General features: G+C 43.7%; 1 protein-coding gene across 3 annotated transcripts in view; it reads left to right on the forward strand.

Annotated features, from left to right (window-relative positions):
• Positions 1–12,002: 12,002 nt before the first annotated feature.
• MSANTD3 (Myb/SANT DNA binding domain containing 3) overlaps positions 12,003–16,748 on the forward strand; it is a 35,557-nt gene continuing 30,811 nt past the window's right edge. The window contains exon 1 of one of the 3 annotated variants that reach the window (XM_049896059.1): positions 12,003–12,111. The gene's annotated coding sequence lies outside the window, so the exon portion shown is untranslated. Of the gene's footprint in view, positions 12,112–12,163; positions 12,307–13,529; positions 16,089–16,748 lie in introns of those variants that run through there. The other 2 variants (XM_049896061.1, XM_049896060.1) reach the window with 2 other exon arrangements.

Raw genomic sequence — 16,748 nt, forward strand, 5'->3', positions numbered from 1 at the left:
GTTCATTTTACCTCTTTCAACGAAGCTTTGTGGTAAGGCTAACCCACGTACTTGTCCCTGTTCTCACTCTTATCTATGTGGCGGTAGGCAGGTTAACCTGTCCAAGGTTCAGTGTCTGTATAAAACGGAACTGATAATAGTGTTAACCTCACAGGGCTTTTGTGAAGATAAAATGAGACAATGTGTGGACAAGAAGTATCTTAGATGAAGGGAAGGACAACACACAATACAGGGGCGCTTAGCACAATTGGACTGAAACAAAAGTTGTACAGTTTCCTGAACATAACAAGATGCTTCGAGGGACAGAGTATCAGGGGCTGGGATCTGGGGACCGTGGTTTCGGGGGACATCTAGGTCAACTGGCATAACAGAGTTCATGAAGAAAATGTTCTGCATCCCACTTCAGTGAGTGGTGTCTGGGGCATTAAACGCTTGCAGGCCGCCATGTAAGATGCATCAATTGTTCCCAACCCATGTGGAGCAAAGGAGAATGAAGAACACCAAAGACACAAGGAAAAGATTAGCCCAAGAGACAAAAGGGCCACATAAAGCAGAGGCTCCATCACCCTGAGACCAAAAGAACTAGATGGTGCCCAGCTACCACTAATGACCACCCTGACAGAGCAGGAGAAAAGTGTGGTGCAGAACTCAAGTTCACTGTAAAAAGACAGATCTTAATGGTCTGGCTGAGACTAAAGAGCCCTTGCAGGCATGGTACCTGGACTCTCTGTTAACCCAGAACTAAAACCATTCCTGAAGCCAACTCTTCAGACAAAGATTAAACTGGACCATAAGACATAAAGTAATACTCGTGAAGAACGTGCTACTTAGTTCAAGCAAATACAGGAGACTAAATGGGTGGCTCCTGTCTGGAGGCAGGATGAGAACGCAGAAAGGGGCAGGAGCTGGTTGGATGGACATGGGAAACCTGGGGTGGAAAGGGGGAGTGTGCTGTCACGTTAGAGGGATTGCAACTAGTGTCACATAACAATATGTATATAAATTTCTGTATGAGAAATTAACTTGAGCTGTAAACTTTTACCTAAAGCACAGTTTAAAAAAAAAATGAGACTGTGTGTTAATGATATTGTTTGATAATTTCTCTGTTCTATTGGATCACCTTTCTTTGGAATGGGCACAAAGATGAATCTCTTCCAGTCAGTTGGCAGGTAGTCATCTTCCAAATTTCTTGGCATAGATGAGTGAGGACCTCCAGCGCTGTGTCTGTTTGTTGAACACCGCCATTGGTATTTGGTGAATTCCTGGAGCCTTGTGTTTTCACCATTCTCTTTAGGACAGCTTGGATTTCTTCCTTCAGTACTATCAATTCTTGATCATATGCTACCTCCTGAAATGGTTGAATGTCAACCAATTCCTTTTGGTACAGTGACTCTGTGTATTCCTTCCACCTTCTTTTGATGCCTCCTGCATTGTTTAATATTTTCCCCACAGAACCCTTCAATATTGCAATTCGAGGCTTGCATTTTTTTTCTTGAATTCTTTCAGCTTGAAAATGCTGAGCATGTTCTTCACTCTTGGTTTTTTAACATCAGGTTTGTGTACATTTCATTATAATACTTTGTCTTCCACAAATGGATGCAGCACTGGAGGTGCTCACTCGTCTATGCCAAGAAATTTGGATGACAGCTAGCTGGCCAACTAACTGGAAGAGATCCATCTTTATGCTCATTTTAAAGAAAGATGATCGAACAGAATGTGGAAATTATCAAACAATAACATTAATATCACACGCAGTAAAATTTTGCTGAAGATAATTCAAAAGCAGTAGCAGCAGTATATTGACAGGGAACTGCAAGAAATTCAATCCTGATTCAGAAAGGGATGTGGAATGAGGGATATCATTGCTAATGTCAGATAGATCTTGGCTGAAAGCAGAGAATACCAGAAAGATGTATACCTATGTTTTATTAACTATGCAAAGGCATTCGACTGTGTGGATCATAACAAATTATGGATAACATTGCAAAGAATGGGAATCCCAGAACACTTAATTGTGCTCATGAGGAACCTGTGCATAGATCAAGAGGCAGTTATTCGAACAGAACGAGGGGATACTATGTGGTTTAAAGTCAAGAAAGGTGTGTAACAGGGTTGTATCCTTTCACCATACCTAGTCAATCTGTATGCTGAGCAAATAATCTGAGAAGCTGGACTATATGAAGAAGCTCAGGCATCAGGATTGGAGGAAGACTCATTAACAACCTGCGTTATGCAGATGACACACCTTGCTTGCTGAAAGTGAAGAGGACTTGAAGCACTTACTAATGAAGATCAAATACCACAGCCTATGGATTACATCTCAACATAAAGAAAACAAAAATCCTCACAGCTGGACCAATAAGCAACATCATGATAAAAGGAGAAAAGATTGAAGTTGCAAGGATTTCATTTACTTGGATCCACAATCAACACCCATGGAAGCAGCAGTCAAGAAATCAAACAATGTATTGCATTGGATAAATCTGCTGCAAAAGACCTCTTTAAAGTGTTAAAAAGCAAAGATGTCACTCTGAGGGCTTGCGTGCACCTGACCAAGCTATGATATTTTCAATTACTTTATATGCTTGTGAAAACTGGACAAAGAGTAAGGAAGACTGAAGATGAATTGATGCCTTTGAATTATGGTGTTGGCGAAGAATACTGACTATACCATGCACTGTCAGAGGAGTGAACAAACCTGTCTTGGAAAAAGTACAGCCAGGATGCTCCTTAGAAGCAAGGATGGCAAGACTTCGTTTCATGTACTTTGGACATGTTATCAGGAAGGACCAGTCCCTGGAGAAGGACATCATGCTTGGTAAAGAAGAGGGTCAATGAAAGAGAGGATGACCCTCAATGTGATGGATTGACACAGTGGCTGCAATGAAGTGTTCAAGCATAGCAACTATTGTGAGGATGGCACAGGACCGGGCACTGTTTCGTTCTGTTGTACATAGAGTCGCTATGAGTTGGAACTGACTCAACAGCACCTAACGACAATGACAACATGTGCGTTAAGTGTCTCACACAGTGCCTGGCACATAGAAAATACCCAATAAGTGGTAAATGCTATTATTATCATCATTAATAATCTCAAAATCATCGTCATAATGTGTTTTGTGTGTGTGTGTGTGTGTGTCAGGACCTTTGTACACCACAATTACGCTGGTAATCCTTGGAAAATATCAGAGAATTCAAGACTAGAAAATGTTCTGATCCTATAAAGGAGAAAAAAGCAGTTTTGTAATCTTGATCTTTGCTGAGCACCAGGATGGATTACATCAAAGATAATTTGAGAGTATTGAGAAAAGGAAGTGATACATTTTGCATTCTCTAAGAACGAATTAATCAAGCCAGTTTGACTCTTTGGAATGGATATTAAACTATCTCAGTGGAAATACATTTTTGTCTTTTCTCTCCATTTCTGAGATCAATCTTGTAAAAAAGTATTATTGTTTTTAATATACAAATACTTCCATGTTGTACAAAATTCAAAAAGTAAAAATAAAGCAAAAGTCCCCCAACACCCCTCCCAACAGTTTCCCATCTCCAGAATTTTCTCTTTTCAGTTTAGTGTGCATTTTCCACATATTTTAAATCCATTATCTCTATACATGTATGACTTATATCAGCTAGGATGTTATTCTGCCACCAGGAACTGAGAACCAAACTCAAAGAATTTATTAGAGTCTCATTCAAAAGGAAAACCAGATTGACAGAATAGGTCGGTGACATCATCAGGATCCCTGGCTCGCTCTTTCTTTTAAATAGTAGTTTATTTATGTTTGGTGACAATAAATATATTCAACCAAACATACATCCATTCACAATTTCTACATAACTGTTCAATAACATTGGTTACATACCTCACATTGTGTCACCATTCTATCTCTACCCATAGTGTTTTATCTCCATTAATTTAGACACTTGGCCTCTTAAAGTCTCATCTGTGCTTTAGCTTAACTATTGTCTGTTTACACTCATCTAGATGATTCTTTTTAAGAGTGCTGTCCTCGAGGCAAACATTCTTTATTAATTGGGCTAAACTTTTTAGTTGCTTAGTTTAACGAAGGCTTCGTTGAATAGTTTTGTCTCAAGGTTTAAAAATTATTTCTGGGATTTAGATTCAGGGGTTCCCACAGTCTTAATGGTTCTAGTAAGTCTGGTTTCCATATGAGTTTGAAGCTCTGTTGTATACTTTTCCAGTCTTTGATCAGGATCCATCTATTGGGTCCTTGATTAAAATGTTCAGTGATGGTAGCTAGATACTATCCATTTATTCTGGTCTCATGGTAAAGGAGGTAATAATTTATGGAGGCAATTAAACTTGTGGTCGGTTTCCTTCTCTGGTTTTGAGCCCAGGGTCTTTCTTTCAGTTTCACCATCCCCAGCATTTGGCTTTTGTCGTCACGGTCACAAGGTAATTGTTGCTCCTCTAGGAATTGTGTCCATGTACTGGACTGCAAAGGACAAAAGTCATCTAATTGTGAAGTTATATATTTTTATTCAGGAAAAGAATCATACTGGAACATCTACCTACAACTCAGTGGCCCATGTGTTGTCATATGACTATCAACAAGAAAGTCTGGGAAGGTGAGTAATTTACCTTTCAAGTATCTAAGGTGTAGAATGGCAAAGTAAAAGAAGTTGTGAATGTCTTTTGGGTGGCTAAATTCCAGTGTCTACCACAGAAATGCAGAGATTTGTTTTGCTTTTTCCATGAATGAGCACATACTGAATATATTTTTTTGTAACTTGCTATTTTTTTCTTAGCGATGTGAATTAGAGCTTTCTATGGTAGCAGTTATGATGCTTCCTTGGTTGCTTTTTTTTAATTTATTTTAGCTGCTGCATAATGCCCTTGCTTCATTATTCTAAGGCACACTTTTTATTCACATTTTACGATATGCATCTTACAATTGCTGTCAACTAGGCAGTAGTAGTGATATAGTTGTCATTGCCTGCTGGATATGCATCAAAACTTGCAGAATAGATGTTAGCAGCCTGGAATATTGATGATGCTGAGTCTAAATGTGATTCAGAAGGGTCAGGCTCTGAATGAGAAGATTTAGATATACTTTAATCAATTAATTTCATGTATATTTTCCTTTTAATGTATTCACAAGGATCACAGGGAATTAAAAATCTATGTCTTAAGTCTCAATAGGTTTTTAAATAAATATAAAAATTATAAATGTTAGTGTCTTGTGTCATAGTTTAATTGGGAGCATTTTTCTTTCTTAACAATTAAAAAAATAATGATATCTGTAATTGATGGCTTCTTAGAGTCAATAGAATATGTTATTCTACATTTGATTATTCCATAGCTTATTTAACCATTTCCCTTTCGATAGACATTAAGTTTTTACTTGTATTGTAAAAATTATGCTTCATAACATGGAGGAACCTGGAATGTATTATGCTGAGTGAAATTAGTCAGTTGCAAAAGGACAAATATTGTATAAGACCACTATTAAAAGATCTTGAGAAATAGTTTAACTGAGAAGAACACATTCTTTTGTGGTTATGGGTGGGGGGAAGAGAGGCATTCACTGATTAAAATAAGAACTACTTTAGGTGAAGGGAAGGACAACACTCAACACGGGGGAAGTCAGCACAACTGGACTAAACCATAATCAGTTTCCTGAATAAACTGAATGCTTCGAAGGTCAGCAAAGTAGGGGCAGGGGCTTGGGGACCATGGTTTCAGGGGACATCTAAGTCAACTGGCAAAATAAAATCTATTAAGAAAACATTCTGCATCCCACTTTGAAGTGGTGGCATCTGGGGTCTTAAACGCTAGCAAGTGGCCACCTAAGATGCATCAATGAGTCTCAACCCGCCTGTATCAAAGGAGAATGAAGAACACCAAGGACACGAGGTAATTATGAGCCTAAGAGACAGAAAGGGCTACATGAACTAGAGACTACATCATCCTGAGACCAGAAGAACTAGATGGTGCCTGGCCACAACCAATGACTGCCCTGACAGGGAACACAACAGAGAACCCCTGAGAGAGCAGGAGAACAGTGGGATGCAGACCCCAAATTCTCATAAAAAGACCAGACTTAATGGTCTGACTGAGACTAGAAGGACCCCAGCGGTCATGGTCCCCAAACCTTCTGTAGGCCCAGGACAGGAACCATTCCCGAAGCCAACTGGTCAGACATGGATTGGACAGGACAATGGGTTGGAAAGAGATGCTGATGAGGAGTGAGCTACTTGCATCAGGTGGACACTTGAGACTATGTTGGCATCTTCTGTCTGGAGGGGAGATGGGAGGGTAGAGCAGGTTAGAAGCTGGCAAAATGGCCATGAAAAGAGAGACTGGAAGGAGGGAGCAGGCTGTCTCATTAGGGGGAGAGCAATTGGGAGTATGTAGTAAGGTGGAAACCCTGGTGGCATAGTGGTTAAGTGCTACGGCTGCTAACCAAAGGGTCGGCAGTTTGAATCCACCAGATGCTCCTTAGAAACTCTGTGGGGCAGTTCTACTTTGTCCTATAGGGTTGCTGAGTCGGAATCAACTCAACGGCCCTGGGTTCACTGGGTTCAGTGAGGTGTATATAAGTTTATATGTGAGAGACTGACTTGATTTGTAAACTTTCACTTAAAGCACAATAAAAATTATTTTAAAAAAATGCTTCAGTAAACCTTTGTTCATGCCCTTTTTTCCCTATATGTGCAAGTAGTATTTCTCTAGATACCTAGGATTGCACATATTAAAATTCTCATAGCTGTTGTTCTCTAAAATTAATCCTATTTTCACCCCACCAAAACACCCATTTTGCTGCTTAATTTTGAATTTTGGTGAACCTGATGTCTGAAATGTTGCATCTAAACGTTCTTATTTTTATTTCACTGAAATTAGAATTGACAGAATTAATAGGATCAATTCTTTCCTATGAAAATTTTCTATTTTAAAGTTTAATTGATTAGAATTGCTGCCATTTTGAGTTTTGTTTTGTGGTCAGTATTTCTGGCAAGTTCTGTTTTCCCTGGTGAGATATAACTGATCTAATATTTACCATTATATTATATGTCAGTTAGCCATTGGCAAGTTTGTTGGTGTTGTTAGGTGCCATCAAGTCGGTTCTGACTCACAGCGACCCTATGTACTGCAGAACGAAACACTGCTCAGTCCTGCGCCATCCTTACAATCATTGTTATGCTTGAGTCCATTGTTGCAGCCACTGTGTCAATCCATCTCGTTGAGGGTCTTCCTCTTTTCTGGTGACCCCGTACTTTACCAAGGATGTTGTCCTTCTCCAGGGACTGATCGCTCTTGACATGTCCAAAGTACGTAAGATGCAGTCTCGCCCCGCTTGCTTTTAACGGGCATTCTGGTTGTACTTCTTCCAAGACAAATTTATTTGTTCTTTTGGTGGTGCATGGTATATTCTATATTCTTCGCCAACACCACAATTCAAAGGCGTCAGTTCTTCTTCAGTCTTCCTTATTCATTGTCCAGCTTTCACATTACATGTGATGCGATTGAAAATACCATGGCTTGGGTGAGGCGTACTTTAGTCTTCAGGGTGACATCTTTGACGATTTTATTTTGTATTAATTATTTCTACCAGATATATTTATTATATGGATAGGATACTGATAACTTATATTTAATTTTTTGTTGATTTACGAGAATATTGTAAGAAAATCTTTTCGGATGCTCCAGAGGGATAACATTGCCTTGTCATCTTCCACTGATCTATTGCTTTTTAAGCTTTGCCTACAGTACTAACTATTCATATCTGGAGTAGAGTTAAGAGCAATAGGTTGGATCAAAATGTCCTTGGGTGAGAGTGTGCCCAGGACTAAAATGTTCTCTGGGTTTAAAATTGGGCAGTCAAAATGGCTTGGTGAAACAAGAACCAAAAACACACAAACAAACAAATAAAAACCCACTTCAGTATAATGCTTTGTCAGTCCTACGAAATACCATAGCTTATTGAAGTGTGTTTCTATTGAGGAACTTGTACGTTGTTTCCAATGTCTATCTTTTTTTTCTGTCTCTCTCTCTACTTCCTTCTTTCACCCATTACCAAACGTTGCAAGGAACATGCCTCTTTGTAATCAGGCGCAAGTGTTTTTCTAGGAGAAATACCTAGAAGTGGAATTGCTGAGTTAGAAGTTTGGTAGTGAAATGAAGGGAGCGGTAGCAACTAAAGTGTTACCGTTAAAACAGAAGTTAGGGATGTTAACTAAACTCTAATTTTTCAGACATTAAATGTCTTCCCTAGGGTTTTATAGTCTCCTAGTGGCAAAGCAGGTCTAGAAATATATAACAATTTCAAGCAGCTTCATTAGAAGTAACTAAACAGGCTTGTGGCAGTACTTTTAGACTTTTAAAGAAGTTACCAGTTTTCATGGAGTTGACTCTGATTCATGGCAACTCCATGTATGTCAGAGTAGAACTGTGCTCCACAGGGTTTTCAATGGTTAATTTTTCAGAAGCAGACTGCCAGACCTTTCTTCCAAGGTGCCTCTGGCTGGACTTGAACCTCCAGCCTTTTCAGCTGTGACACCTGGTGGAATAGTCTGTACAGGCTGTTGCTTCTGTATCTAGTGTTCAGTCTGAAGTAGCTATAGGTCAGCCAGATCGGCAGTTGGGAAGGAAAACTAGATGTGAACAAGAGCAAGGACAAACTAGAACCTGTGAGGACAAGCTGGGACCCACAAAGAAAATTGCAGCCCCGAAGGACAAACTAGAACTTGCCTCTGTCTCTTACCAACTCCATCCTTGATGCTGATGCTCTTCATTATGGTGCAGGACTCAAGCTGAAGGAGCTACAGGACCAGGTGCTGCCCCATGTCAGTAAGATAAGCTAGTAAGCCAGTGACAAGATACGTGAGCTGCCCTGCTGCTTAGTGCCCATAATAAACTTCAGAGTGTAAAAGATATGCCTCCTGCTTCACTTCTACCTTCCATGTATCTCCATTGTGGGGATGGACCTCATACTCCTGGGGAAGGGGCAAGTCACCGAGATGTTCTTTCTCTCTGGCTTCCTTTTACTAGACTCTGTGTAGACCTTGCACTTTCTTTCTACAGAGAAGTTAAAAAACAACAACAAAAAAAACCTATTGCCATCACATCAATTCCGACTCATAGCGACCCTATAGGACAGACTAGAACTGCCCCATACAATTTCGAAGGAGCACCTGGTGGATTTGAACTGCCAACCTTTTGGTTAGCAGCTGTAGCTCTTAACCACTATGCTACCAGGGTTTCCAAGTTATAATTAGGAACACAAATAATAGCTAAAATTTACTGAGTATTCCCTACATACCTTGCACTGTGTTAAGCCTTTATTTAATCTTTACATAACCTATTAAGTAAGTTGTTAATCCACCTTACAAACAAGACTCAGAGAGGTTAAGAAGCTTGTCCAGAGTATCCTGCCATACTAAGCTGACCAGCCAGGAGGCAGCTGGGAGGGCAGCAACCACCTTATAGGTCTCAGTGGATACTTTGGTCACCATTAGTTCTGGAGATAATCTACTCTTTTGATTTGAGAAGGAGACATATGATTAAATATGAGTTTTCCATGTCTCCTTAGCAGCATTTCTGCCTGTGGCTAACGTCAATCATCATTATATTTAATCCATATTAACAACAAAACAATAACAATAACACTTATCATTTACTGAATTAAAGGCAAGAAGCTGTACCCTGGTAGGTTTCATTAACCCCATCTTACAAATGGAAAAAACAAAACTGAGATTCAAGGAGGTTAAATTACTTCTTGGAGATATAAGATGTAAAGTCAGGATTCAGACTTAGGTCTGCCTGTTAAATCCAGTGATTTCCTCACACTGTACCACCTATTAATCAAATTTCAGTTCTTATTTGACTTTCTAGTTTCACACCTCAATAGTTTTCCCTTGACTGTATCCTAACTTAAGGAAATCTTAATGAACTTCTAAGGCAGCACTCAGTGGAAAACTGGAAGTGGAAATTGTGTATACAGCGTTAGCTTCCAGTTTGTTGGCTAATTGCAACACCCTTGAGATAGTCTTAGTTTCCAGGTCCTCTGGACAATTTCAAAGCTTCAAAGTTATCGCTAAAATAATGAACAAGGAGCAGAATAACTCTTAGTCTTTTTGTTCATTGGGGCTTCTGTCCCCAGAAGTGTTTTAGGCGTTTCTTCATAGTCAAAAGACCTGGCTTGGCCTCTGCTCTGGTGCTGTGGGTACAGGGAGCTAAGAAAGCAGGCAACGGCCTCAAAAATGTTCAGTGCCCTCTGCGCCCTTACCTGGGGTGATGATTAATGTTATGTGTCCACTTGGCTAATTCCCAGTATTGTGTAATTATCCTCCATTTTGTGATCAGATGTAATTGTCCTCCATTTTGTGGTATTGTGTAATTATCTTGCAGTCTATGTGTTGTGAATTCTAAACCTCTGTTTTTTGTTTTTTTATATGTTAATGAGTACAACCAGAATGCTCCTTATAAGCTCCTTACAAGTGAGACTTTGTTTTACATACTTTGGACATGTTATCAGGAGGGATCAGTCGCTGGAGAAAGACGTCATGCTTGGTAGAGGGTCAGTGAAACAGAGGAAGATCCTCAATGAGATGGATCGACACAGTGGCTGCAACAATAGGCTCAAGCATAACAAGGATTGTGAGGATGGTGCAGGACTGGGGAGTGTTTTGTTCTGTTGTAGGTAGGGTAGCTATGAGTAGGAGGCAGCTCTATGGCACCTAACAACAATAATATGTTAATGACGCCGGATTAGTGTGGTGTGTATCTTGAGTGTGACTCAGGTCATAGCCTTACACAAGTCGTACCCTTACTCAAGTATCTGATGTAAGGGGAATTTCCTTGAGGGTGTGACCTGCATTCAACATACATGAACACTGGCAAAACTCGCTCTGGATCCTGCCATCTGCCTCATCATCATTTGACCTCTGGTTCTTGGGACTTGAGCCTGTTATCTGAGCTACCGATTCTGGGATTTGCCAGCTTCTGCAGCTCCATGAGTCAGCTGCCTGCCATCTGACCTGCCAAGCCTGGAATTGTGGGATTATGGGATTGTGGGTTCCTCAGCCCCTGCAACCACTTCTAGGCTCACTGTCTGACCTATGGACTTGGGACTTGCCAGCCCTTTCCTTGAGATAAATCTCTCTGTGTTAGCTTATATATATATATATGCTTCACTGGTTTTGTTTCTCTGAGAGAGCCCAAACTAAGACACCTGGGCTTCAAATCTTTCCAACGGATCCACGGCATAAGAAACACCCAGCACCCTCCTTGTGGGAGGGGCAAAGAAAGATGCTGTGCCTGGCAGATGTTTGATCTATTGTGCATTCATTCACCCACGCCATTAATTCCCACTCACTCAGCACGTAGTGTCGGAGCCAGCCAGGTCCTGGGCTCCTGGGGGCATAGACCCTGCCCTCAGGAAGCACACAGCCTAAGAGAAGACGAGTCCCGCAAATTAACTAACACAACCCTGTGCTGATTCCAGCATAGAGGAAAGGCTGTTGACAGTATCACGGACTCCCAAAAGAAAAGGGACCTATCTCAGTCAAGAGGCTTGGACTGAACTAAGTCATGTCCATGGTCGCCAAATCCCTTGTGACAAACGCACTTTTTTTTGTTGTTCATGGAAATGAAACACAGTTTTCCGGGCCGCTTGGGAAGCTCCTCCGCAAAGGTGGGAAAGAGGAACTGAATCAGCACAAGGATGTCAGCAGCGAGGAAGAGGTTTAAAGCTGCGGGGGCCGGCCCCTGGGCGAGCGGGCGGCGGCGGGGCATACCCGGAGTCCCGCCCCGACCCCTCGGGGAGGCCCGTGGGCCGGCTGGGGGAGGTGGGGACTGCGTGGGGCCGCGCTCCCGCCCTCCTCTGCGCCACCTCCGCCCGGGCCCGCGAGCCGCCGACGGACCCGCAGGTGGCAGGCGGCCCGCGAGGGGGCGGCGGCTCCGGGGCTTTGTGGCCGCGGTGTGCGCGGCGGGGCCTGGCCGGCCGGGGGCGCGCCGCCGCCGCCCGGCGCTCCGGAGCCCACGGCCCTCCTGGCCGCCCCGCCCGCGGCAGGAGCTGAGGCTGCCGCTCCCGCGCCTCGCCGGCCGCTCCCCCGGTTGCCGCGGCCGCTGCGCCGCAGCTGCAGGTAGGAGGCTTCCTCGCCAGCCGGGCCGCAGCGGGGCGGAGGCGCGGGCGGGGACGCGGGCCGGGCGTGCGGGGTCCGCGGACCGACATGGCGGGCTTCCTGGCCTCGGCGCGGGCCTCGGCGCGGAGCCGCGGCGACCCTTGCTCTGCAGGCCGGGGGCTGTGCGGCTGCCACCGCGCGCCGTGATGGGACTCGGTGAGTGGGCCCCGGCCTGCTGCGTGCAAAACCGCGGGGCGCGGGCTTCGGGGCGATGCATTAGCGCTCCCGGGGATAGGGACCCCCGACCCAGGTAGCCTCTCGGGAAGAATTCAAGTGACCCACAGTGCTGTGGTCTCCCCATCCTGGGGCCCCCACTGTATCCCGAGCACTGTGCTGGGCGCTTTTCCATACTTGTCTCCTTTAAGACTCCGTATGACTGGTTCCAGGGTGTAATGGGAGGGGTCCTTTATTCGGAGGCCCAGGGCAAAGTATCACACCCCTGACCGACTGACCTTGGGATAGATAGCTCCATTACTTCGAGCCTAGGCTGCGGCTTCTGTAAATGGAGGATGGGGAGGGGGAGGGGTACGAGGTGTAATACCTACCCCGCCGGATGAAAAAAAAGAGGGGAGAGTTAAAGGACGTAATGTATGTAAATGATAATTGCTAAATTTTGCTCATTTACTGTGTGCCAGGCTGAAGGTGCTAAACAGTTGTCATGAATTATTTAATTCATCACACCAGCGCCAGGAGGTGGCTACTGTAAATTGAGTGAATAATCTTTAGGAGCAGAAAACAGTGAAGAATTTGGTCTCCTTTTTCTGGAAACCCTGGTGGCATAGTGGTTAAGGGCTAGATTGCTAACCTTAAAAGTGGGCAGTTCGAATCCACCAGGCGCTCCTTGGAAACCTTGTGAGGCAGTTCTACCCTGTCGTGTAGGGTCGCTATGAGTCAGAATCGACTCGACGGCTACGGGTTTTGGGTTTTTATCCTGACCCAGGGCCCCTGGTGGCGCAGTGGTTAAGAGCTCTGCTGCTAAACCAAAGGTCAGCAGTTTGAATCCACCAGCCGCTCCTTGGAAACCCTAAGGAGCAGTTCTACTCTGTCCTGTAGGGTCGCTTTGAGTCAGAATCGACTCGACGGCGAGGAATTGGGTTTGGTTTTATTCTGACTCAAAGGAGCACTAGTTACGCAGTGATTAAGCTCTCCACTGGTAATCCAAAAGTCTGTGGTTCAAAGCCACCAAACGCTCTGAGCAAGAAAGATGTGGCAGTCTGCTTCCTAAAGATTACAGCCTTGGAAACCCTATGGGGCAATTCTGCCCTGTCCTATAGGGTTGGTATGTGTTGGAATCAACTCGACTTCAACGAGTTTAGTTTTTTATTCTGACTCAGGAAATTGGGTGTTTCTTACTTAGATGTGATAACATTTAAGGTTACAGATATTCTTGGAGTACTTTAGTTGTAAGTGGTTTAGTTGTGACTGGTTATAGTTGTGAGTGGTTATAGCTGCAAGGATATATTTTGGTGGCACATTGTCACACATTTAAAACTGGAGGTAGAATGCTCTCAGGGCCATGCAGCACATTTCGGCGTGTCAGATAAGATGGTTGTTTTACAGGGGAAATTGTTCAATAGCACTATTTTTTTTTTTTTAATTTAAGAAAAAAGTTTTAGGATTGAAGACTGCTAGGAAAGCTTGGAGGCAGAGAGAGACAAGGGGTGAATTGGAAACGGGGGAAGGATTCTGAAGCCCTGGAAGAGGATGTAAAAGAAGGGACCAGGGGTCATCACCCCAGCAGTATTTTGGACCAGAACTCTGTCATGGGGTTAGAGACCATATGTTTTGCTTGGTTGGAGGCGGGGAACTCAGTGGGAGATGGTGGTTTTATCTTCGAATTCCCAGGCTTCCCCAAAAGTAATCATATAGGTTGAGAGCCAGGTGATTTGTTGTTGTGTTCCATCGAGTCTATTCTGACTCACAGTGACCCTGTATGACAGAGTAGAACTGCCCCATAGGGTTTCCTAGGCTGTGATCTTTACTGGCCTAGACATAGCAACGATTGTGAGGATGGCCAGGACCGAGCAGTGTTTTGTTGCATTGTACATAGGTTTGCTATGAGTCAGAACCAACGCGATGGCACCTAACAACAACAACTAACAACAGTCTTTACAAGAGCAGATTGTGGGTCTTGCTCCCACAGATCCAGCTGGTGGAGTCAAATCCACCTTTCAGTTTGCAGTTGAGTACTTAACTCCTTGCCAGATGATTAAGCCTTCTAAAATGTCGTTTTCCCTTCCAGTGAAGATGATGCGTAGAATTCTTTTAATGTGTTTGAGGAGATTGAGATGCCCACCAACCCCAACAATTGATGGGCCTAACTAATAGGGCCACTCTGAGTCAGAATCCAGTTCAACTAGAGGGCGCTACCTTTGGTTTTTGGTAACAAATGTAGCAGAGGGGTGTGTTTTGAACACTGCACTTGGTTAGAGAAGCAGTGGACCTGAGGAGATTATTTTGGATTCAATTTTGGAATGGGGATGACTGGAAGTTATGGGCCCTAAAGAAGAAAGAAAAAGGCAAGGAATGCCTTGGGACTTTACCTAGAGGGAAAGAGAGTGGGATTTCACACCACCATCTGCAGAATACGTGCACAGGCCATTCAATTCTCGGCTACCCAGGGAGGGCACTGTCTCTTCTCCAGATTTCTTAAGTGATGTGGAAGGTCAGGGGCGGGACTTAGCTCAACAGGAAAGGTTTCTTGCAGAAGAGGGTCCTTTAGGCCTTGAAGGAGGGAGTTATTTGAGCACACAGTGATGGTAAAGGTAGGAAACGGCGTGGATAGTAGAATAATGGCTTTGGAGGGATGGATAGTTTTGGGTTTGAATCCTAGCTCTGTCATTTTTTAGCCATGTAATTAAAAAAATTTTTTTTTATTGTGCTTTAGGGGGAAGTTTACAGTGCAAATTAGTTTCTCATTCAAAAATTTATACACAAATTGTTTTTGCGGCATTGGTTGCAGCCATGTAATTTTTTCTGAGGGTAAAATAATGTTTTTCAGAACAACATTAGGTCAACAAGCACGATTACCCATATGCTACATGCTGGGGATACAGAGATGAATCAGAAATTATGTACTCCCTTAGGAATTTCCCAGTCCAGTGAGAGGGATGGACTCAGAGCAAATTACAAAATATAGGGGAAATGCCACAGGATAGTCATGCACAGCTGGCAGTGAACTCACAGAGGAGTAACTACTTCACCCTGTAGAGAAAATGCCGGGCCAGTCTTGTGGCCTACTGTCTCAGTTACCTAGTGCTGCTGTAACGGAAATACCACAAGTGGGTTGTTTTAACAAACGAATTAATTTTCTTACAGTTTAGAAACCTGAATTCAGGGTGCCGGCCTAGCTAGGGGAAGACGTTTTTTCTATGTCAGCTCTGGGGGAAGGTCACTGTCTCTTCTGAGTTTATGCTCCTGTGAGATCTTCATGCTTCATCAAAAGAGGTTGACTCAAGATACACCCTACCCTAATCCTGTCTCGTTAACATGCGAAGACAACCCGTTCCCAAATGGAATTATAACCACAGGCAGAGAGGATTGACAACACGTACTTTGGGGGGACGTAATTAATTCGAAGCACTACCTCTAACAGGATGAGTATGAGACCTTATGACCGAGATTTGGAATGCTTGCCACCTCCTAGCTTCTTATGTTCTTACGTTTTGCCCTGATACTCTCGCTTAAAAAGAAAATCTAGTTGCAGTGTGTGTATAGTTTGTAAACTGCCTCAAACTCACTTTAGAAGGAAACTGGTGTAAATAAAATGAAAATAGCAGCATGGGCATTAGTTGAGGAAGGCGTCGCAAAAATGACATGGGAGTTGGACCTTGAAGGATGCACATGGGCTTTTGGTGGACCGTGGAGTAAGGATTCCAGCCAGAGAAAGCCACCTGTGCACAGAGGCTTGAGAACATGGCAGCTCCAAGGGAATGAAGGTGAGTTTGGCCTGGCTGGGTTGGAAAATGCATGTAGAGGATGGGGGATGGAGTGGGATGGGTGCTTTAATTGGGACCAGATCCAGAAAGGCCTTGAATGACACGGAGTCTGGACTTTATCTCATAGTAAGCAGGAAAGCTGTCAGGAGTTTTCAAGTAGGGCTGCAGCTTGATCCCTGTGTTTTAGAATGACCCCTTCAGTGGATGTGCAGAAGAGGGGCTGGAGGTTTGGGAGAAGTCCATTTTGTAGATAAGTACTGACCTGAGACACAGGCAGTGAGGATAGGATAGGGTAGGAGGCACTAGACATTGAGAGACCTCTGTGACCTGAGACACAGGCAGTGAGGATAGGATAGGGTAGGAGGCACTAGACGCTGAGAGACCTCTGTGACCTGAGACACAGACAGTGAGGATAGGATAGGGTAGGAGGCACTAGACATTGAGAGACCTCTGTGACCTGAGACACAGGCAGTGAGGACAGGATAGGGTAGGAGGCACTAGACGCTGAGAGACCTCTGTGACCTGAGACACAGGCAGTTAGGATAAGATAGGGTAGGAGGCACTAGTCGTTGAGAGACCTCTGTGACCTGAGACACAGGCAGTGAGGACAGGATAGGGTAGGAGGCACTAGATGTTGAGAGACCTCTGGTAGGTAAAACA

The sequence above is a fragment of the Elephas maximus genome, chromosome 9 (assembly GCF_024166365.1).
Source record: "Elephas maximus indicus isolate mEleMax1 chromosome 9, mEleMax1 primary haplotype, whole genome shotgun sequence".
NCBI lineage: Eukaryota > Metazoa > Chordata > Mammalia > Proboscidea > Elephantidae > Elephas > Elephas maximus.